The 23,463-nt window shown below is 39.5% G+C and overlaps 1 protein-coding gene across 4 annotated transcripts in view; it reads left to right on the top strand.

The window, feature by feature from the left end:
- The first annotated feature begins 1,168 nt into the window (after positions 1-1,168).
- LOC102237688 (zinc finger MIZ domain-containing protein 1-like) overlaps positions 1,169-23,463 on the top strand; it is a 120,595-nt gene continuing 98,300 nt past the window's right edge. For 3 of the 4 annotated variants that reach the window (XM_023327376.1, XM_023327379.1, XM_023327378.1), the window contains exon 1: positions 1,170-1,423. The gene's annotated coding sequence lies outside the window, so the exon portion shown is untranslated. Of the gene's footprint in view, positions 1,424-23,463 lie in introns of all 4 variants that reach the window. The other variant, XM_023327380.1, reaches the window with a different exon arrangement.

Here is a 23,463-nt window from a genome sequence, read left to right on the forward strand (position 1 = left end):
CATGGTTTATGTGGTATACGTTATCTACGAGTCCATTGATTGTTTATTCCCAGCCCAACGCGCACGCACACTACAGAAATCCTGCGTGTACGCGGCGCACGAGGAGTGAATGATTCTATCTGATGCGCTGCGAGCTGAGCTGCCCTCCCTCTGGGGCAGTTCAGCCTTGCCTGACTGGGAACACAGGGGAAGTAAAGAGATTGCGTGCAGACGTGCGTGCGCGTGTGTGCGCGAGGGTGCGTGTCGGGAGGAGAGACATTGTTCCTTGACGTCAGCGCTCAGCCCAGCCTGCCGCTGCTCTCAAACACGTCTTTGTTATTCCGAGGCTTCCACAGGAGGACGGCCGCCAGCAAAACACGGAAACCGGTGCGTGGAGCTGCTGGAGCGGGGCCCAGTATGCAAAGATATACACGCCAAAATAACTTTAGACGCCAGTCCACATTTCTTGTGGGCGTATTTATAATAATTTATGTACTGCTGTTTCTTGACATACTGTCATGCCCAACAAAGACTTTGTTTTAACAGTATTTGGAGTGTACACAGATTGAGTGTACAAATGCCACTACCATCAGGTATAAACTAATTTATATTTCAAAAATAATGTAATACCAAATGTAGCTTTAAAAAAAGACAAAAAAAACAAACAAACAAACAAAAAAACATTAAATGTTGATATCTTGATAGGAGTGATCCAGACTTTGAACAAATAAAATACAATACAAAACAAAAATAAAAGCAATTAAACGCAACATTTAACAGACAACTGAAATCAGTTGTAAATTTCCATTGCTGTTTTTTTTTTGCTACATTTTTGTATTCGTGTCCAAAATAGAAAAAAATAGAAAAAAGTACTTAGCTTTGATTTAATCAGATGAACCTGAAAATTTAAATAAACACGGGTATTTGAAATGACTAAATAAACAATTACAAGTAAAGAATATTCAGGTAAAATCCAAGATATAACGATATAAAGAAATAAATATAAATAAATATTTTCTCTAACAAATGTTGTGTCTATAATAATAATAATAATAATAATAATAATAATAATAATAATAATAATAATATGCGCATGAAGAAACAGGTCACAGAAGTTAATTACTGCATATTTCCAGCAGAGGTATTGTTATAATGTTACTATTACGTCTTACCACTGGTGTCCTTCCGCAGGAAATCTAGGCCGCCTTTTTCCTTCCACCACCTCGCACGGCTCTCTCTGGTAACTGAATAGCCAGTGTAATCTGACACTTCAACTTGCCGTGCTCTACGGTAGTTGATTCAGTCAGTCAGTCAGTCAGTCACACCGTCTTCGGGGTTCTCTCACATCGTCTTTGTGAAGTGAAGAGAGCGAAGGAGCGGAGCGCCGTAAACACGCGGCGCGGAGGAACAATACGCGGCTTTGCCACTGAGCTTCGAGCAGAAAGTAAGTTTCGCGCCTGGTTATTTTCTCCTAAATTATTGTTGCAAAGCGAGGTTTGAATGCTGAATGTGGGGCTTCTGCCTCCCGCTGGACGGCCACTACCTGCTAACAATAGGCTGACCTCCGGGGAACCTTTTAACAGCCGCTGATGAACTGGTGTCAAGGGGGCAAATTCTGGTTGCGTGAGCCGCGACGGAGCGCTTTAATAGCCAGACTGCTTGCTCCATTGTATGTAAACACCGTGCGAACGAGTTGCGCTGAAGCGGCAACGTTTATTGGGATTGTTTTAAAAAAAAGGAGGTGACGGCATTCGGACAGTGCCGTGGAAATATGTTCGGAAGAGAGTGGCTGCAGGTTCATTTTACGTGTGTGTGTGTTCAGCTGATCAGCTGATGGCTCGGTTGAATGTATGTCACTTAGCTAACAGTCAGCCGTGTGTCTGGGCTTGTTGACTCCCATCAAGGCTATTATCGGCTACCTGTTGTAATGCAATTAGCTGGCATGTCCAAGTGTTACTCCTTCTCTGCTGTGTTATACAACACCTGTCATGCAGCTTCTGTGATGTTTGGCACTTCGGTTTGAATGCATGACACTATTTACTGAATGAATTTCAGAATCTCACTGGCTCACAGTAGGAGGTCAATTAGGACATTTGGGATCAAAGTCTTTCTTGCAACATTTTTCAAGTCAATTTTTAAAAAAATTATTTATCCAAGATGATAAATAATAAAGAGTATTTACTGTACCCTTAATATTACAGTTAGACAGTGTCCAGATGGCCATAAAGCTGGTGCCCACTCTGAAATCTTGCAGCGCACACCCACCCTTGATCCTTCTCCACAGACTGGTCTGCACATCCTGTTTGCTCTGCACAAAACCCAAAATCAGTATCTGTGTTGGTAACCAGCAGTGCCTCATTTGGTTTCAGCCTGCAGCCCTGTGTCTTAAGTCTGGCAGACCCTCCCCGTTAAATTCCTGCCGTCTGGATGTGAGGCCAGCCAGGGCAGAGCGCAGCGCATAGAGAGAGAGAGAGAGGGGGGGGGGGAGCTCAGGATGGGAGGAGGGATTGCAAGAGGGAGGAGGAGGTGGAGACTGCTGCTCTTTCATTACCCTGCAGCCTGCTACAGGACAGCTGAAGTTTAGGACAGGGTGATGTAGAGCTTGTATTCTTAGCCTGAATCCCGTTTCCTACCGTTAGAGCCTTTGCACTTGATAATTCCTGTAAAAAATTAACGAACCCCCCCCCCCAAAACAAGAGGAAACGAGAACAGCATCCTGCAGCAGACATCAACATTCATCCATTGTAATTCTTGTCATCTGATGCAAGAATATATTGATAAATAAGTGCACTTACAGATATTTAAAATACACTTTGTTTTTAGTTAACCAGTATACTTACAACAAATATACAATATAATATGTACATACTTGTTCTGTTTTAATTAATTATATACCTGGCTTAATTAATTATATCCTTATAATCTCATGCCCACCCATTTTTTGTTGTGCTTATAAGAATTTATTGGAGGATTTATTGGAAATTACTCGCATCATGTATGCAGATGATCCTGTTGGGTTTTAGTTCTTCAAGTGCAGGTTTTCAACAGCTGTAAAGTGTAGGACATCATTTTAAGTACAATGCTTGTACAGAGCTGTTACGACGTGTTAAACAAAAGAAGGCAAAAATTCTTCTTTCAAACTGTCAGATAATATAAAAAGTGTCAGTGAGAAAACTGAAATATCTTGGAGTCTTGAAAAGACCAAGTTGGGGCAAGTGAACTGTTTGTGACAGCCGGAGTCAGCACTCTGCAGGCTCTGCTCGGAAACATGATGGATAAGTTTATATGCCGTTTAAGTGAATCTGAAAGTAAAGCTATCGTGGCTTTAGCTAACCTCATTGTTGTGCTACATACAATGCCATTCACAGCTGTAGAGAAACATGTCTTGTGTCAAATTTTATGTAATTGTTTTTGGTGAGTTTAGATATGTATCTCTGCTGTTTGGTTGTTTGTTATCCTGTTTTTTCTATCTACACTCAAAAGATCAGGGCAGCAGAGAGTGCAGATGTTCTAGTTTTTAGATTTCATCATGAAGTCTAAAAACTAGATGGCAGTTTTATAGTATTTTACAAATGAAGACTTTCATTACATTTGTAATTTTTTTTATTTTTAACATTTATTGCTACTGTTCCCTCTCTTAAGACTCTGTGTTTATTCTGTTTTATAGTTTGCATGGCATTTATTTTAGTTGTCTTAATCATTAGTTTATTTGTGTTAACCGTTTTGGTATGATTGTTGTTTTGTGTTCTCGTTTTGTTCAAACAGTTGCAAAGCACTTTCTGATTAGTGATCTATGAAGAAAATCATATTGATCTTCTTGATTACTTAAAATTTTTGTGTTTTTGTTGTGATAATTTCTTTTTTAGAAAAGAACACATTCCTTTCTGTTTCCTGTTTTTGTTAAAAAAAAATTAACACATTTTAAAAGTCATTCTGATGGTCGAATGTTGCAAAGTGAAACATTTTATCTGCTATTTTTTATGGTAAATAATAATAATAATTAACTGTGAAACCAAATGTACTATATTGGAACACTAGCTAAACATTACAGTGGTTATTGTGCCTTCAGACTGAAAACTATTTACATTTGTGAGTGGATCTGGAAGCATCTGCCTTTTTTGTTTTCAATTGCAAACGCCTCAGTTTGTAGGAGCTACAGGCGTGAACCTCACCTTTGTGCTAGTGCTCTGATATACAAAAAAAAAAATTGGCATACGCCACCCTTTAGAAATGCTAATAATGAGGGGCAAAGAGTAAAACAGGTCAGCCTATATTTTTACAGTGAGCAGTCTAAAAGTGTTTTCAAATTCATAAAACGAGATGAAGGCATTTTTATCTTCATTTTAAAAATACAAGTTATAAAGCTCCGAACATTTCACCAACAAGCCTCTAATTCTGATCGCAGACTTGAATTTGGCGTTGTGTTCATTGCAAAAGTGTTGCATTGGATTGCAGGTGTTCATGTCGTTATGTCCACTCCCTCTTTGTGTCTGTCTAAGAAAGTGTGTAAACACACTAAGAACGAGCGCACCCTCCAGTGTCTCCTTCCTCTGTAATTTAAATTGGTGATGTAATGAAATTGTTTTAGCAGCAACACTTGTCAGGCGCACCACATTAATTAGTGCTGCTGCTCAGATTTTTTTTTTCTTTCTCTTTTAAAACCTTCCTTCTGACAAACCAAAAGGAGTTGTAACTCATTCCAAAAAAAAAAAAACAACTTAAAAACTGAAGATGCATCCATTCAAAGTGGGTTACCAAATAAATTGGCAACAAAGGAGAAGGAGGAATTAAAGTCATCTGCAAGTGTTGGAAATATGTGTGTGTGTTGGTGTGCATGTGTAACTTTTCTTTCCGTCTGTTGTCCCTCTTGGGGCCTCTCTGCAACCAGCCAGCCAGCCAGGCAGGCAGGCAGGCAGGCAGGCAGGCAGGCAGGCAGGCAGGCAGGCAGGCAGGCAGGCAGGCTGTGAGACAAGACAGAGAAGCGTCTGATTCAGTAAACAGGCTAAAGGCTCCTGTAGACTCACTCTGAAATCAAATTTGGATGTTTTCAAAAGCTCAGAGGATGGAAGCAAATACAAGCAGACTCTGTGAGGCTGGATTCTCTGGCTCTCCAGAGTGCCAGACTGCAAAGAGGTCACGCTGGAAATACGGCGGGAAAATGCTCGCATCTTTAACACGCAGGTCTTGGAAAGTATAGGAAAGTCTGGGATACAGTTTGTTCCAAGTCTGGATAAGTATGGAAAAATTTAATTATGTGAGGCAAAGAAAAACTTAGGAGTCTGTAGTCTTTTCTTTCCCTATTAAATTAACAAAAATATAGTATTCTGAATTTCAGAAAAAAACAAAGGGCTTTTTTATCTTGAAAAGTAGATTTTAAAAAATGATTTAATGTACATCATCATAAGCCTGTTAGTTCATTGGTTGTTTTGTTTATTAACTTGATGAGAAAATCACAAATAAAGACACACAAATACAAAACTACAATTCTTTTTCTGTTTTTTCGGCATTTAGATTTTTGGATCAGGGTTTTAAACTGAACCTGTTTTGTAAATGCAAAAGTTAGAGCGACGCCTTTTTCTGTATCTCAAAAAAATCTACAATTACAGTGAAATATCTGAGTTATGGGACAGAAGGATAAAGATAAAGACAAATGTGAAAAGTCACATCATATGTTTCAAGGTTTCCCTCAGAAAACTTGCTGAGCCCGGTGGTTGGAGTGCTCAGCAGTCATTCATCCAGCGGCCCATTGTGTTTTTGAGTTAAAAATGTTAGCCCTGTGTTTTTCTTCCCTGACAGATTATAGCTCATTAACTTTTCTTTTTTTCATAGCTAAAAATGTAAGGGATGTTATTTTTTGCAAGATCATTTTAAAAATAGTTTATGTCCAAATAAACTATGGCGTCTAATTCAATATTTAGGAAAAAAATGCTCTGAATTACCTTTATGTGTTAACATTGGCAATTCATCCATTACAATCATAAAAAAGTCTTAAGAAGCCATTCTTTCATTAATTATTTACATTACTGTCACCATCACATCGTGTGTCAGAGAGCAGTCTGTGTTACACACCTCAGTTGTAAAACATGATTTCAGCAAAACAGAAACGATTACAGAGTTGCCATTTTGAGCTGTCTTTAGCATTTAGCATAATAAGCATTACTAACAGCAGCCCCTGTTTGTTTTTCCTGCAGAGTTTATTCAAAAGACTCCCAATATTTACTAATACAATATTTTCTATGCCTGTTTCCAGGAAACAGGCATTCTAAGTTGCTCTAACCCAGAAATGTAATTCCCTGACCTAAAATACAGTTTTCTTTCTAGAAAATTTGCATATCTTTTGTCTTTCATAAAGAATTCATTTATAAACATGTTTCTGACACTGGAAGGAGCCAAGGTACAGTGTTCCTGCAGTAAAAACTTCCACACTGAAGCCTGTTGAGCTCAGTACAGCCTGAAAGTGCCTTGTGGTGCATTCACTTATAGAAAAAAAAAGATTTTCTATCCTCATCCAGCTGATGTTTAAGACAGTGTTTTATCACACACTGCTAAACTGGAAGCCAAAAAGATTTGTGTTATTTTGTAGTCTGCAAAGAGTACAAATGATTAAACCAAACAAGGTAATGTAAAGTTTACACAAAGTCCAGATTGTTACTAAATTACTAAAAAGCCTAAAATTTAAGTCTGGAAAACTAATAGAAACCTGAGATAAAAACACAACAGAACTGCAGGTTGTAAGTATGAGGAAGATAAAGGTTTGCTTGCAATCATATACTTGTTTCCTCACCAAACAAGTAGACAAATAGAAAATATTTTCTACTAAGCACCAAATTGGTAAACATCGAAGGTAAGAAATATTAGATGTTTGTGTTAAGAAATACGTCAGGTTGCTACAAGTTTCAGCTCAGAAATCGCCTGCACAATTCATCAGGCACGTCTGATCCCTGTGCACAGAGGCACTACGGCAGTGAGGCTTTTGAGCCCTCTGCGAAGCAGTGAGGTGGTCATTTGAATTCAAGGAAAACAACTAATTGCACATGTTGCAGTAATTAGCTTTCTGTTGCTCAGCAGTTCACTGAAGTCACACACGGTCCTCGCTGCTCTCTGTGCGACTGCAGCCTGCTGAACGTGCTAAAAACCTGCCGATTGCTAATCAATGTTTTGACAGCCTGACATTTCATCTGACTGTTTGAGCTGTTTTAAAGGAGTGCTGTGAAACTGCCTGCTGAGGTTTCTTTTCTTGACACAGATTCGTGGTAGTCTTGTGTCTCGCCTTCAGTATGAACTCACCCACTTGTCCAGCGGGGAAGCCAGACATTGCGTCTGTCTCTCTTTTTGTCTGAAATCTTGCTTTATTTTTGCTTTAGGTTGATCTTTTGCTTTGCATTGTACCATTTTTCTAAATTTTTTATTGGAAAAATTGTGTTGTTTTGAAAATACAGGCATTTTATGAGCCTGGTCCCTTGTGTTAGACCTTGGAATTTTTCCCAATCGTAATAGGCCTCCGGTAAGCTCTCTTGTCCAGTTAAAATCTGGTAATCACGGTTCAGCTAATACACGAGAAACGTAGCGGCCAGCAGAGAAGTCATAATAAGTCATCCCGCTGACTGACTGTGATGACAACAGCGTGGTACAGGAAGCCAAAATGGACCAAGATTAGACGTCGGGATAAGAAAACCTCAGCCTCGGCGGCAGGCTCCTCACCGCCGTCTTCTGCTCATGGATCAGGCAGGACTGGTTTGAACTCGCAAGGCAGTGGGAGGAGGGCGGCAGAGTCATTGTGAATAATGCTGAGTCCCTTGGAAAGACATTTAACCTCATGGAGAGATGGGCGGCATTGTTTGGCCACCTACTGTAGAGGAGTCCCAGGAGTGCTGAGTGGGGTGCTGCTACTGCTGTTAAAGCCCATTGTGAGAAGTAGATTATACCAGCTGCAGGCTCCGAATTGTGTTTTAACCACGACTATATCACGGTAACTTGCCGTTGCCTTGAAATTAGTTGTTGCTGTTTAACGCAGACAAAACATTAAATTGAAATGTTCCTGAGGAGACGCTGCTTCAGCCTTGAGCGGTGCCAACATCAGGGAAATGAGACCTTTTTAGTCATTTTTATTTTTCTTCTAAAAGAATTAAGAACATACAGTGCTTTGCAAAATTATTCATACCCTTCTACATTCTCCACGTTTTGTCACGTGACAATGATAAACTTCAGTGTATATTTTTGGGGCAAGTCTGTCACAGTTTTCTACACATAGATGCTGAGGTTTTTAGCCATCCTTTGAACTGTTTGTATGACAGATCAAGCTCAGATGGATTGAATGAAGAGTGTCTGTTTCAAGTCTTACAGCAGAATCTCACTTGGAATTAAATCCTGACTTTGACTGAGCCATTCTATCATTCATTTCCGTTCACTTTATCATTGTCAGCTACTTTGTGTTGGTCTACAATAAGACCCTACTAAAATTCATTTTAGTCCTCTAAAATGAATTTTATGCAGAGCCATACAACTGATTGGACTTTTCTAAAACGTTTATATATAGATATCATACATTTACTGTGTTTTGTTTTGAGGTTTTAAATCACAGCAATTAGTTTTGTAGCTTTTGGAACAAAAAAACCATAAAATCTAAAATAAAAGTAAAAAGTGCTCTTTCTTTAAGTTCTGTATATTTTTTAAAAAATTGGTTTATATTGAATTTAATCATAATTTTTATGTGGCTATTCAGACAGAAGAATTGCTAAAACCAGCCTTTTTTTAAAAAGCCAAACTTGTTAAGCGCTGATGTGAGAGGGGCTAAAGATCCACATATGGCTCTGGAGCCACAGATTGTTCTATCACATAAAACTTTAATAAAGTTCCCTGAAGTTTGTGGTTGTTATGGGGCATATTTTAAAAGGCTCAGGCAGTATTCAGAGTCTTGCAAAGTGCTGTAGCAGAGCACAGGGAAGGGGAGAGTAAAGTTTCTGGTCCACCCTGTCTCTGTCTCCTGTATGTTTGTTCTTTGATGACAAATTCAGAGAATGTCACAATGGCCACGTCCTGTTCTCCCCCTCTCCGGAGAGAGACCGGGGTTCTTGAATCATAACTGACACTCGGCCTCAATGGGAACAGTCTGAGAGTCAAAGAACACACAGGAGGAACAAAATGTTCCCTCTATCTATTCGGTCGCCCACCAGAACCGCTTGCACTCAGGACTTCTCACCATCACCAGGAATTTCCCTCACTTTTTTGGGGGGACTATTGATGAAATCTGCACAGAGCAGGGCTGAGCTAGTATGTGCTGGTTTGACAGAGAGAGAAAAGGGCCGTGTCACAAAAGCAATATTATGTGTCTGAGTGAGTGGCGTTGGCGTGTGTCTGTTTGGCTTGTAAATCCCATTTAAGCTAAGCAAACTCATTGTCCTCATCCTCCAACTGTCTGCTGGGTGTATGTGTGAGCGTGTGTTTTGTTTGTGTATCCCCTCCTTCTCCTTTCTCCTCATCCCCCTTTCTTTGAATTGTAAGTACAGTCACTAATTAGTCCCTGCTCACGCTGGGTTGGTGGGTTTACTGTTTCGTCTGTATTTGCCTTCTCTCTTTAGTTACAGATGCATTCCTGCAAGCCGCTGCAGCTTCTTCCAAGAGGCGCTCACGCCTTAAACTGTATCCCACATGACTCCGTTTGTCAGACAGCCCCACAGGACTGAGCTCCCGCTTGCGCAGCAAACCGACCAGTCTGGCAGAAAAACCTCTGCACCTGCAGGATTCAGGAGTCAATAACTTGCTGTGCTTTAAACCAGCACTGGCAATAGATTTTTATGGAGTTTTTTTTTTTTTTCTAGGATTTGAATTAATTTCACCTACCCCCTTTCCACAGCGTTTTGCAAGTTTTGTCTAGCTCAAAGACTGTAATGAATCATTTTTCTAAAATAAAACACCCAATGCTGTGGTTATAATTTGTGCTATAAACAGTCTCCTTGTCTAGTCGGCAGGAGTACCGATTCTGATGCAGATTTTTCTGCTGGAGGATGCGCGGGCGATGCAAAGGGATGGCTGATATTTTGTAAAGGCGGTCAAATTGTCTCCAACATGCCCTCCAGGGAGATATGTGACTTTGCTTTCTGACAAAGTAAATTAACAAAGATTTACTAATGGCAATTATTGTTTACCTGCATGGAGGACATAACAGGCCATAGCTACTAGTTTATAACAACTACAAACTTAATTGTATTTGGTTTCTTCCTAAGTTGAAGGAAAAAAATATATATATCAATAGTTTTCAAAGATTATCACAAATAATGCTCTTGATAAGTGTGTAGTTTTGTTTGTAGTTAGCCCGTTTACTCTAAGGTGTCTTAGGGTAAACGGGCAATTCAATGCAATCAATAGCCTTCTTAATTAACCCAATTTGTCATTGAAACAATATAGCAATTTCTGGACATCAAGCATCCAAGAGGCCCATGGCAACACTGGAGGACCTGTACAGATCCAAAGATCAGAAGAGATAAAAAAACAACTACAGTATTGTTTTTTTGTGCTGTTAAAAGAAAACCTTAAGAACTCCTATTTAAATTTCAGCAAAAGTCAAATGAAGGATCCACAGAAAACATATGAAAGAAGTTGCTCTTGTCAGATGAAATTAGGAGCACAAAAGCTGATCTGTTTTGATGTAGAGATGAACAGCTTGGAGGAAAACCTTTTCTGGGCTACAAACGACTTGAGATTGAGAAAAGAAAGATCACAAACATACATCCAGAGATACAATAGAATGGTTGAGGTTCAATTGCATTGTTTTCTTTTAGGCTCAGACCAAGTCCAGATCTCATTCCAGCTGAGAATATGTGGCAAGACTTGAAACTGCCTCATTTTGAGTTTTTTTGCAAAACAATTCAGTCTCTATAAATCAGCTACAGGTGTACCATAAAATATTTACTAAGTGGAACGTAAGGTACTTCTACAAATGATTCACTTAGGAGGGATGAATAGAAACGAACACCACACATTTCAAACTCATTAAAAAATAGATTTATTTGTAGAAAAAAAAACCAATCACTCTCCTTCCACTTGACAACTATTCACTGCTCTCTGGTGGTCTACCATTTCAGATATCCTCAAAATAAATTGAAGTTTGTGGTTGTAATGTGTCAAAATTTGAAGGGGATTTAAGGCCCTGTAGTCTTGGAAAGCAGGGAGAAGGATGTACACTAGCTGTTGAATTTCCCCGTCCAGTCATAGTTGTTATGGGGAGCCTCTTAAATCATATTGGCATATAATCATAAGCCTCACTGCCTTACTAAGACTATTTTTCTTCCCAATTTCTCTTTTTGGTGGCAGAAAAGTGTGTTACTGTGTGTGTTGCGTTTGCCCGCTCAGTGCCCTCCCCTCGGTTTTGACACTGGCAACTGAGCCAGCCGCTTTCCCAGGGTTCTAAGGACCGCCATCCCTTTCATTTTCCCGCCTGGGCGGCTCAGATAAAGGGGTATATTTAAACCTCTGTGTGGATACACCAACCATAAGAAAATAATAAAAATAAAAAAATAGAAAGAAAGACGGGTTGGTGGGCAACGGAATTGACTTTACACAGATGGAAAAGGAGAGGGATGAGGAAGCCATGGGGTGATGAAGTATAAATAAAAAGTGAATTAATAAACAGTGAAAACTGGAATTCATCATATATGCTTGAATTCTACCAGTTCTGATATGAGATGTGCAAAGAACCCCGCTTCATCTGCAGCACAACACAGATAACCCCGCTCTCTGCTACAGGGGCAGTGTGTTTCACTCCTTTTTTTTTTTTTTTTTTTTCTAACCTCCCCTCGTTTTGTGTCCTCTCAGCAATCCAAAGACACGTCGCAATCCGTCGTTTATCATATCAGTAATGAGAGCGGGGTAATCGTGTGTTTTCCGGAGACAGCGATGATACAAAGCTTGGCGCTTGCCAGGGATCAGCCCTCTGTAAACAATGTTTATCATTGTCTCCCAAGGCTGTTTAATTATCTGGCAAATATTATTGACAAACCAGCAACGCTCCCTGTATCTACAACATTCTTGGTTACTATTCACAAAATCTATCCACTTGATTGTACTAGCAAATAATATCCAGCTGTCTTTATTGCTTACACTTTGTGGGAATGATGAATTATGGGAGACGATTAAGGAACGCAGGGCGAGGTCGATCCAGATCTGATCAAATCTTTAATTCACATAAACTCTCTTCATTGTCGTACTGACAGAAGAATGATAATCTGTCAAACTCTTTTCTAAATATTTCTGAGGCTCTCTAGTGCAAACTAAACACAACAACAATAAGATGGCTCATGATATTGATATTTTATGAAGTTAACTGTTTATCACTCCCCACATTCATTGCCCAATGGGGCAGAAAGTTTAAACGCAAGTATTTCATTTAGAATTATTCTAAAACTTCGGCTTCCGATTCAGCATTCAGTTTAAAATTAACTTCAAGTTGACACTGTGGTAATTTAATCAGGCTAACATTTAGATTAACTTGTGTAGACGAGCTCGTGTAGATAATGCTCGTCAAAGCTCACTTTAAGACACTATCTGTGATTGGTGTTGCAAGATCTCGTGAGAGAAACAAGCAACCAGCTCTAAGAAAATAAGCCCTAAAAAGGTTCACTACCAGTTTTGGGCAAGTTATATTAAAAAGTAATTAGTTATAGTTACTAGTTACTTTCTCAAGAAAGTAACTGGTTTACTATATTGTAAAAATAAAAAAATACTACTTACCAGAGAACTTTACTTTAATAAAAACAACAATAACAACAAAAAAATGTATTTAAATATTTAAAACCATTTTGGATCCCCTCTTACTACAATTTCAGAATATATATTCAAATGTTTATCATAAAACTGAATCAATAAATGGACACTCAACAGATTGATTTAAAACCTGGATGCTGTGCTCTAAAGTTAAGGCTCCAGGTATCAGTGAAATCCTGCTTGGACAGCGTCGCCCCATTTGGTTTATTTGCTGCGCTTATTTTAACCTCTGCTGGGTTTAGGTTGCGACTGCTAGCATCAACATTATTCTCAGTGACTAGTTTTACTCAAGCTTGTGATGTTGAGAGGTGCTTTATGACATCCAAAATGCTTATAGCTGAAATGAAGAACAACATTGCTATTGTGGCAAAAATTACTTTTCACATATAGATTTGAGACAAAAATGACTTTGAGGTAAAAATTGCTACATTAGATTATCTGGCCTCAGTCAGGGGGTATTCTCTGTCTGACTGCCTTGTTTATGTGTGCTCAGTTCTTCATTGCTTGTGTCTAAACACTCGGCCAAGTCTACCTCCGATTGGTTTACAGTGGCTGTGTTACTCTTCCTCATCCAACAACCAGCACATTCTCGATTCTTTTCGCCCCCTTAGCTCCGCACTTTATTGTGAGTAACTGGAATTACTTGGTAAGGAAAACGTAATGTGTCTGATTACTTGATACTGAAAAAAGCAACACCGTTAGTAGTAACATTTATTTTAATGCTATTATTCCCATCACTGCGTGCCATACTGTGTAAAACAGAGGCCACTTGTAGACAGCATAAATGTATAAATGTATTATGGCATCATACATAAGCAACAACAAAATTATGGCTAGACTCAATAACCATATATTTTTTTGAATAACTTATGCTTTAAAACTCTAAACAAATGGAAATGCATTTTGCATGCAAAACATCAAAATGAGAGTAAACACAATTAAAAAACCTTAATCTTTAAACTGTTTAAAAGAAAAGAGACTTTCTTTGGCAAGCCCCACTCGGTTTGACGAGTCAACTTAAGCGGGCATGATAACCGGGAAATAGGGGGCTGTGGAAAGAACGGACTACATCTTCCACTCGTGTTTTACTTTATTGTGGGCAGCTGCGAGATAAACAAGAGGTTTCACGGGGATAGAAAGCCAATCCCAAACAAGCAACTTCACGTTCAAAAACAAGCCCAAAAGAAATTCAAACCACAACTCACAAGATTTGGAAGTGACTTTAAAGAAAAACAAGCCCAATGTTGCTCGTAATAAGCGGACTTTGCAACACTGTTTGTGATTTGTGGAAACTTTATTTGGAAAACTACAATTTTATTTTGCCTCCAGAACCCCATTGTCTCTTGGCAGCAGGATACGACACACCATTCAGTTTTCATCCAAACTACAGCTTATTACTCCAGATCTTGTCTAGCAGCCACTGTTGTTACACACCTCTAATGTATCGCTTGCACAGACACATTGCGCCCTTTACACGTCTGTTCCCGCCGAGTGGAAGCTGAATGGCGTATGTTGACATTGTTAAAGGCCCATGTGAGGAGATCACACACTCACGTGGAGGGCGTTGTGGGACGATTGAGGGGGGAGGTCAGTTTGTCATTCTGCGTCCAGCCTCACCCTCAGTCCTAAAGGGTGTTACTCAATGAAGAAATAAGTGTCTCTTTGAGCAAGTCTGTGCTGGTTAGCAACAATAACAGGAACCAATATCAGACTCTAAAGTATGAATTATTGCCTGACAGTACGTTACCTATGCACACACATTCACAAACACACACCTTTGTGTGTTATGTCTCTGCAACCACGTCACCCTGAATATCAAATTAACATGATTGTTTAACAAGAGAGGAGGGGTGCCTCATTGATGTTGGCATGAAATCACCTTTGTCGTGCTGTGTGTTTATGTGAAATATGTGCGTTTGACTGTGTGCGTGTCTGTGTATGAGAGAGAGAGAGAGAGAGAGAGAGAGAGAGACAGGGAGTGAGAGGGGTGTAGGAGAAGCAGCGGTTGCTTGGGGTGAGGTCCTGCCCTGATTTTCTCAAGAATTCCTTTGTTTTTGGAGCCAGAACGGTGGAAACTGAATCTGCGTAGCCTCAGGGGCTCTGCAGCTTGAGAAGTCCCCCGCTCACCTCATTCTGACGCCATCACTGATGGCTGTAAGGGGCAGCTCTGTTTTCAAAGCTCGGCGCTGCAAAGGTGCTTTTAAGCTTCCAGACAGAAGAGAGGGTGACTTGCACCTTCACACCCGGAGGAGCCGATGCTACTCAAACATCAATGTTCTACAAGTCAAATGTTGATTCTTTCAGTCATCACGAATTTAGATTAGAGACGCACCAATCAGGCTTTTTCCGATTTTCATTGAGACCTGGCAATTCCTATTTTTACACAAGAACTATAACACATAAAAGGCTTTAGCTTTAAGTCGAGCAGAAAAATTAAACTACAAGATTATCAAAGCAAATGTGTCTAATCTCTATCTGATTTTTTAAAAATTTTTATTAAAGTGAAAAAAAGTGCATCTAAGTTTATGGTTTTGGTTCAAACATTCGGAAACTAAAATTGTGGCGAGTTCTTACTTCATTCATTTAATGAATATGAACACAAATTTGATTTTTAAAATTTGACAAACCTAAAGTGGAGGACAGTTTCAAACTTCAGATGACTGATTAGTGTATGTTTAAGTTGGATAAAAACATCTTGGAATAGGATGAAATAAAAAACGGCCTATTCTCCTCTGTAACTGCTCCGCTTGGTAAATAAATTCCTTTTTTAATCATGTTTCAAGGCTACTGAAAGGCCAACAGCAGCAGCCGAAAAGTTGTCAGCGTCTGGTTAAAGCTGTAAAATCTCACCTTCCGATCACAGCTCGTTAAAGCTGATAAACTGTGGGTGATGGTGTTTTAAGTTGTACAGAGATATCTCCATTTATCCCGAGCCACAGGTTTTCCATCTCCAGATTGTTATCTGGTGGCCTGTCGCTTTAAGTAACTAACTTCCAGAGTGGAGGGTTTCCCTCTCATTTGAAAGGGGCTTGTGTTGAGCGAGTGGGTGGGGGGGGTGGGGTCAAATAGGCTTGCTGCCGGTCTCTTTTGAACCAGCCTCATTCTTCTCTCGAACTGTGGGTGGGTTGGAGGTGCTCGAGAGACGAGAGGGGAGGATGCAGGCGAGAGGCGAGGAGGTCCGATCACGTGAGCGGTAATGGTGCTCATGCTACTTCCTTTCAGGCTGTCACCGTAAATCTGTTTGACTTGTCACTTTTGAAATCATTACGAGGGCTAAAAGCCCCTCTATTGGATTGTGGCGGATATGTAGGAGGGGTGGTGGGGGTGGCAGCAGCAGGTTTCCTTTGTGCCATCTTGACGATGATGATAATCAAGTTTGTTTCTGGACATCCCGCTGTGATGCTATAATTAGCTCTCTTCTTTTCTATTCTCATCAGGATTTTTTTCTGAGCTTTTGCTCCTCGGAGTGGAAGCAAAGTATTGTGATCGGAATGATGACTTAGTTTTTTCTCGCTCTCTAACTTACGTGGTTAATATGCAGTCTGGAAAACCGGGAAAAGTATGGAAAGAGAAAATAGTATCCATCCATCCACTAGACTTTGTATTAACACATTAAAATGGACTGAAAGGAGAGGTAATTATTACAGTTCAAGTTGGGAAAAGTATGGAACTCTGAAGACAGTTTATTGTGTATTTTTAATTTCTTTTATTGTTTTAATTTGCTAGTGATTAGGCTTGGGCTGCGATGAGATTCTCACATTATGATAACCTTGAGGAGAGACACTTTAGTACTTTAGTATTATTAACACGAGATAAAAACAGTATGAGTTTTTTAGATTGTGAAACCATAACTTTGCCTTGATTCCAATAACCGTGTCTGGTTGTGATTTAGTGCATGTGAGGTCTTCCGTTTCTCCTCCAAGTCAGTCAGAGTGACAGGAACTGCTTGAGATATGTCTAAACCTGTCGTGTCACTTTCTGACCCGACTCGTTGCTGACTGACGGAAACATGACAGAGCAGATCTTATTCCAGCGATAAAGTCTGCAGGATGTGATGTCTGAATTCTGTTTTCCAGTTCCCTACACCGCCCTCCTCCACCCTCATCCTGCTCCTCTTTCCTTGGTTCTGCTTGTATTTCCCTCTTTTTCTCATTGTCTCTTTTTTCTTTTAATGCAATCCAGGTTCTCCTCTACGTTGACCCTCTACTCGCTTTCTTTGGTTTGTTTGCCCGCCGTGCTCGTGCCTGGAACAGAGCACCAGTGTGGACATCTGTCACGCAGCGTCTCTGATCTGATCTGCTCTGCTCTAAGCTTCGGGGTCATGAGGAGTAGCAGCCGCCATTCAGGCAACTGTTACACGGAGGCCTCCTTGTTTTTATTTAATATATTTAATTTCCTTCGTTTTTATAAGTTTCTCATTAAAATTCATGTTGCTTGCAGTAGCAAACACTCACTACAGTATTAAGATGTTGGCTGTCTTTATGCCGGGCGTCTGCCCTTTGGACTGTGACTAAAACTGGGTTGACACTGTCATTTCTTCCTCATGAAGCTCCGCCTTGGACGCCCAGCTGCAGTGAAGGAATTTTATCAGGCTGTCCGTCAACCGTTGCGACGAACAGAGAGGAACAATTTTGACAGTTAAACTGGATCTCTGTGCCTGGGGCAATGTCATTAATGACAAAACCAGAGAGAAGAGAGAACAAAAGGGTTTTAATTGTGACTGTTTGCTTTTGCTTAAGGAATATGAAACAATAGATTGAAGCCTTCTGAAGCAGCCAAGTTTGGTGCTTTGCATACTTCCTTGAAAGGTTGATGGCTGCATACGGGACAGCGCTCTCTGTTTTGACATTTATTGGTGTTTCAGTTGTAGGTACTTTGTCAAAACAGGTGATTTGATGCCAAGTGACAAGACTAACAAAACGTTTGAAGGAAAATATTAACATATTTTCTAAGCAATGCTTTCAGAGTACCATCATAGTAGTTTCGTCTTTTAAGAAATGGGCCGTTTTTTGATGGACATCATATGGGCAGTTGCCCAGGGTGGCATCAGAAATGGGTTGTTCACAATTACCAGATCAGAAAATGTAACTTATTTGTCTGTTGCGTCTTGAGCAAGACTATGTTATGTGCTTTATGAGGGATTACAATGCATTTGACCCTTTCAAAAGATTTTGATGATTTCCTGCATTACCACGCCTCTGACGCGACCCTGCAAGGATAAACGTTTTCAGAAACTGGATGGATATATCACTTTTATTATTAAGGCAGAGTGTCTAAAAGAGGAGGAACTTCTCAAAAATAAGTCAGTGGCCAGGTCCAGTATTTCACATGTACGCTGAAAAGTTCCTGACACTGTTTTACCTTCTCAGGAAGATTTGATATGTGTACATGTAGTATGCCAAGATTTTAGTAAGCCTTCGGGTGTGTTAGTTTTACAGTTAACAGCAGGAAGAAAAACGCAATGACGTTTTCAAATATGGACTAGGGATTTTTCCCCATGCAAATGGCAGAGAAAATCCTGAACATGAATTTCCTTCCACACATGACTGTGCAGGACAGCAGCGACAAGTATGCCTGGGTTTGTTTTGCCAGTAGGTTCCACATCCTGCTTCTCCACGGTTTGTTGCTGGAAACTTAAAAAAAAAAAAAGTTCTGAATTGCAGTTTTATTGTCAAACAACAGTAGAAAGAATTGTTGAACTTTAACTTAAGCATCCAGTTCTTAAATGTAGAAGCAATACAACCGTAAAAAGATTTGAAAATCTCAACTTTATTGAAAAAACTATGCAAGATGTTTCTTTGAAATAATAACTGGGGATACATGGCTCAGGCTTTTTGGGACCAATATGGATTTCCTGTTTATTTTTTCTTTTTTGTGGGTTTTTTTTTCTTCCTTCTTTTTTTTTTTTTTTTTTTTACTTCTGGCTAATTTGACTATGTTTTATTTTTAAAAGAAACAAATTAATGTACTGAAAAATAAACATACAGCAAAAACTGAGAAAGATGCTCTAACTTGACAGAGGTTGATAGAGGTGATGCTTTTAATTTCAACAGAGAATAAAGGTATTAAAAAATAATAGCAGTTTTTAAATCAGATATTCCTAGCCGGTTTTTGATGTAAGCTAAACTCAAAACCAAGTCCTTGTGAAAATCACATTGTTTGTTTTTCTATTTGCAGAGCAAAAAAAGTGGATGTTTTCACTTTTGATACGTTTCAAAGAATTTTGATGATTTCCTGCATCTTCTGATAAGGAAAATTAGATCTTCCATTGTTTGACCAGCAGATTACCATTGAGGGGAAAACTGCTACTAGTTGATAAGCCATTAATAATAGTTATAATAATAACTTTGGCATGTGCTTTGTGTTTGGGAGAGGAAGAAAAATTATGGAAGCTGTTCATTTTTAACTTGATAAAAACCTGCACAATCATAATATCTGTAAATTACATTTGTTTCAAGTTGTTCTGCTCACTCTTTCAGTGAGATTTTGATACCAAATGCTGCATTGCCGGTCTGCTTGCGGGACACCCATAAAAGGGCCAAACACTTTTAAATTGCTGAAAACGGCAGAAGATTTGGCAAGCGGTTGAAAGACTTACAAACTACAGGATTTTATGTTTCTTTCTGATAAATCAGCCAACCCATTTGATCAGTTCAGAGCCTCTGGAAACACTCCGCCTGCCAAATCTCCAGAGTCACTGAATCTGAAGCTGCTTTGATTCAGCTCATCCAACCTGAGTCAGCAGTACCGCACAATAAAAGCCAAACATGTGTGACATGTAGATTAGTCCCTATTATTACACCTGTTTCCCTTCAAAGTAAATCTTGTTCACTTGGTACGAATCAATGTAAAGGAAATTACAATCACAATAAGAGGAAGAGACGTTGGCTGTTATCTTTTGAAAGATAATGGACCTGTGACGCACTGCTGGCAGAAGCCCAAACCCACAAACTGGTTCACAATTTGAATGTAAATGATTTTTCAGGTCAAACCGAAGATAAATGTGTGTGTGCTGACATTTTGTAGACAGAAGGCTAACATGTAGTCCAGCCTCTGTGGTGTCATTTTCCTCTGCTGATTAGATAAATTTGCCTCCCATAAAACTTACAAAGTCTGCAGGAAACCCATCACACTGCAGATTTTACATAAAATATTGACTGGTTTATTCAACACTCACTCACTATTTGATGAGTATATATAATACCCCCCTATTAATTAGATACATATGGACACCATCTACACAGTCATAGTTATTTGTGCTTACTTGTTGATAAGGTTTGTGTGTCCCTGCCACATGACAGTTTCTGTGGGAAAAAACAATTCATTCTCACTGCAGTAACTTTTTCCAAGTTGAAACTATTTGCAGCGCGATCCCAAACCTGGAACATTCACTACAGGTGTGTTGGGTTGTGTGGAATTCCAAAAATGACATACAAACACTAGTGTAACCAGTTTATTTCAATAAGGATGAAAACAGTTTGCAGGGAGCAAATAGAATACACGAAACCTGCATTTAAAAGCAACAAGATCCTGTTGTTGTATCGTAAGATTTATTAAAACCTGAGACAAAGTATGGATTGAGTCTGTTCTGATTTGCAGAACCTAGAATAGTTTAAACATCACACAGCTCACTAGTGAGTTGACTAGCTGCAATCTCTAAAATAGCTAAATAAAACAGCCAAAAAAAATCACATTTACAAAAATTTATCTACAGATGCATCTAGAAATCAACTGGTGACCAGAATCTAATTTTCTGCAAATTTTCAAAATCACATATTTTTCTACTCAGATAATGCACCATAACTGAGCACCAAAATGGTGATGTTGGCAACAGTCTCAGCTGATCAGCAGGGAACAGGAAAGCTGAACAAAGCACTATAAAGTGGCTTTTTAGGTTTTTATTTTCATCTGTTAGGAAACGTGCAGGGTTTAGAAACAATAGCAGCTTTTTGTAAATCTTGAGAGTTAATGTAAGGATCTAGGCTCTCTTGGAGATAAAGACAAGCGATTACAGTTCACAGTTTACAATCAATAACGTAGAATGCCAGAAACGGCTTAAAAGGCCAATTCTGCAATAATTTTGCCTGTGTTTGAAAACAATAGTAAAATCCTCTTTAACAGTACCTTCTTTAAAACACATTACCTCCCCTGCTAAAATAAAGAATATTTATTTGGAATGCTACTTTTTTCTTAATGGGATTGGATTTTTCTTCACTAATCTCCAATCATAAAATTTTTTGTTTCTTTACAGTACCGACCTAAATACTGAACTGATTCTCTTAGCTTTATATTCACGTTTTCTTGAAAATGTTTATTTCTATTCTTCTCTGCTTTGTTCTTTGACTGCTTTCAGAAAGATAATAACAACATGTTTGTGTACACTATTTGGGATATAGTGCTATGATTGTGAACCCCATCACCTGTTCTCAGGCAGCGCTAATTAGGAAACCATAAAACGCTGATGTGATGAACTGTTACGGCAGACATGATTAACGTTATGACTCCATTATCATTTTGAGGGATGCTGCGGTTTGCATATAGCTCAAAGGTCTGCTGTGTCAGATCCGCTTGCATGTCTGCAGCTTGGTTGGCTGAAAACGACTTTGGTGCAATTATATCTCTTACCCAGTTTAAATAATAACATTTACCATTTTAAAATCCACTCTCCCCTATACTTTAAAACCTGAAAGCCTCAAGCTCATGTTTGCCCTCAGAATTCTCACTGCGGCCCTTTTCTTTGGGCTGTGCAGCAGCTTCGGGAAGCCTGGTAAATACTGATGACAAGCAAGGTCGGGGTGGTGATGCAGGACAGCCCGAGTGCTGCACCGCTGAGGGTTGTTGCGAGAGGAAAGAAAAAAAAAAAAGGGTGGGATGAAGGATGGAGAAAGGAGATGAGGGGACAGGGATGAAAGTGTGTGGCATTGCAGCTCCGGCGGTGTACCACCCGCTACTCAGCTGCAGCTACAAATCACACAGAACCGAGTCGCTGCTGGCACCGTGCCACGACACTGATCGCTGGCACACAGAACACTGTCAAAACCATCTTGATGGGTAATTAGAGATACTCTATCATTACAGCTGTAGCTATAGCAGCAGTGCTTATGTCGTCTAGTGTGTGCATGATGTGCAAGTGACATCCGAGGGCGTCGGGATGCTGAAAATACATTTTATTCAGTTTAACCCATGCTGATCCTTTAAATTACTCCGTAAACTCCACTATGAACCGAGGCCTGTGTCTGTGTATCTTTCCAAACGTACGCAGGGCTGTGTGTAAGTAACAGCGACGTCGTTTTAAAGGTTAGTGGTGTAATTTATTAGTGTTGCCGAAGCACATCATGTCCTGTGTGACTTTGACCAGACGGGCCCTGCTGGTTTAAAGAGCGAGCAAGATAAACAGAGGAGGCTTTAAACAGTTCTGCATACACACATCAAAGAGCAAAAGAAAGCAAAGCGCCAGGTTGGCCAGCTGTTTCCCCCACCGCCATTTAAACATTTAGTATTTTCCCATTAACCCTCATCACTCACACGTGGACCTCGGCTAAAATACCCACTTTTACGCTCGCACCGTGAACAATTTGGCAATTTGCGACGTTATTATCCTAATTTGCCCAAGCGAAAATGAAGGGGGGAAACGCAGAGCACATTGTATGCCCTTCGATTAAGTGGGATGTTTTGAATGTGGCTCCTCCACCTTCAAGAGAGATTTGATACTTGAGGGGCTGAAGTGTTTTTGATGGAAACTCCATTAATGATTGATAACAGGAGGAGAGCGGTTATCTTCCCGCTCCAGCGCCATCAATTATTAAAAGTCCTCCTCTTGCATTTTGGTGGCACATAAAAAAAAAATCAGTCACCATCTTAAAATCTTGAGTTGATATTATCTGTCAAAGGAATTTAGGATGCTACATTGATATGTTTTTTATTTTTAACTCTCTTCATCTAAGGGTCGCTTGTTGTGCATTTTAACATGGATTGATTTATGTTTTAGTGATAGCATCAGTTATGCTTTATTTGTCACATAAAGGAAAAGTTTCCAGACCTTTAATCCAACAATCCTGAAATCAGGGATGTCCGGATGTGATTCCAGGCATCAGGAATGAGCCTCATCACTGTGTTGGCTAGAAACAGGAAAAGAGCAGAGGGAATGATCAACCCAAAAAGTGAGAAAAAAAGTTAAGGTAATTTTATTAAGGTTATTTGCACCTTTATTTGTCCTTCAGTAATTACCTACTTAGAGACAAACATCATGCATTAGAGAAGAACTTTTAAACATGTTAAGTCTGTTATGGTAGTTTGGAAAAAGACTTTAGTAATGAACATCAGTTCGAATTAAATAATCATTCCTCAAATTCCCACCAACATGAAACTCACAAAATTTGTTTTCTGTCGACATTGCTAGCCTTAGTTCAGAGAACTATACAAATTTGAAACAGTATCTGTAGGAAAAAGAGAGTGTGTTATGTATAAACTCCTGTTAGAACAACATATCTGTTGCTATCAAGAAAAAAAAAATTATCCCACATGTTGCTGAAAACCATTTGTGGCTGGTGTAAGTGGGCAGAAAATATTGCTAAATTAGACCATGAAATATTGTATGTACTGTTTTACTGCACTTTAAAGCGGAGGTGTTTTCAAGCACATATGGCATTAATTTGAACAAAGTACCTGAACTGGGATTTTGAATTTTCAAAAACATCCTTATGGGGAACCAACAACCCTGATTGG

Source organism: Xiphophorus maculatus, chromosome 22 (genome assembly GCF_002775205.1).
Source record: "Xiphophorus maculatus strain JP 163 A chromosome 22, X_maculatus-5.0-male, whole genome shotgun sequence".
In the NCBI taxonomy this organism is placed as follows: Eukaryota; Metazoa; Chordata; class Actinopteri; order Cyprinodontiformes; family Poeciliidae; genus Xiphophorus; species Xiphophorus maculatus.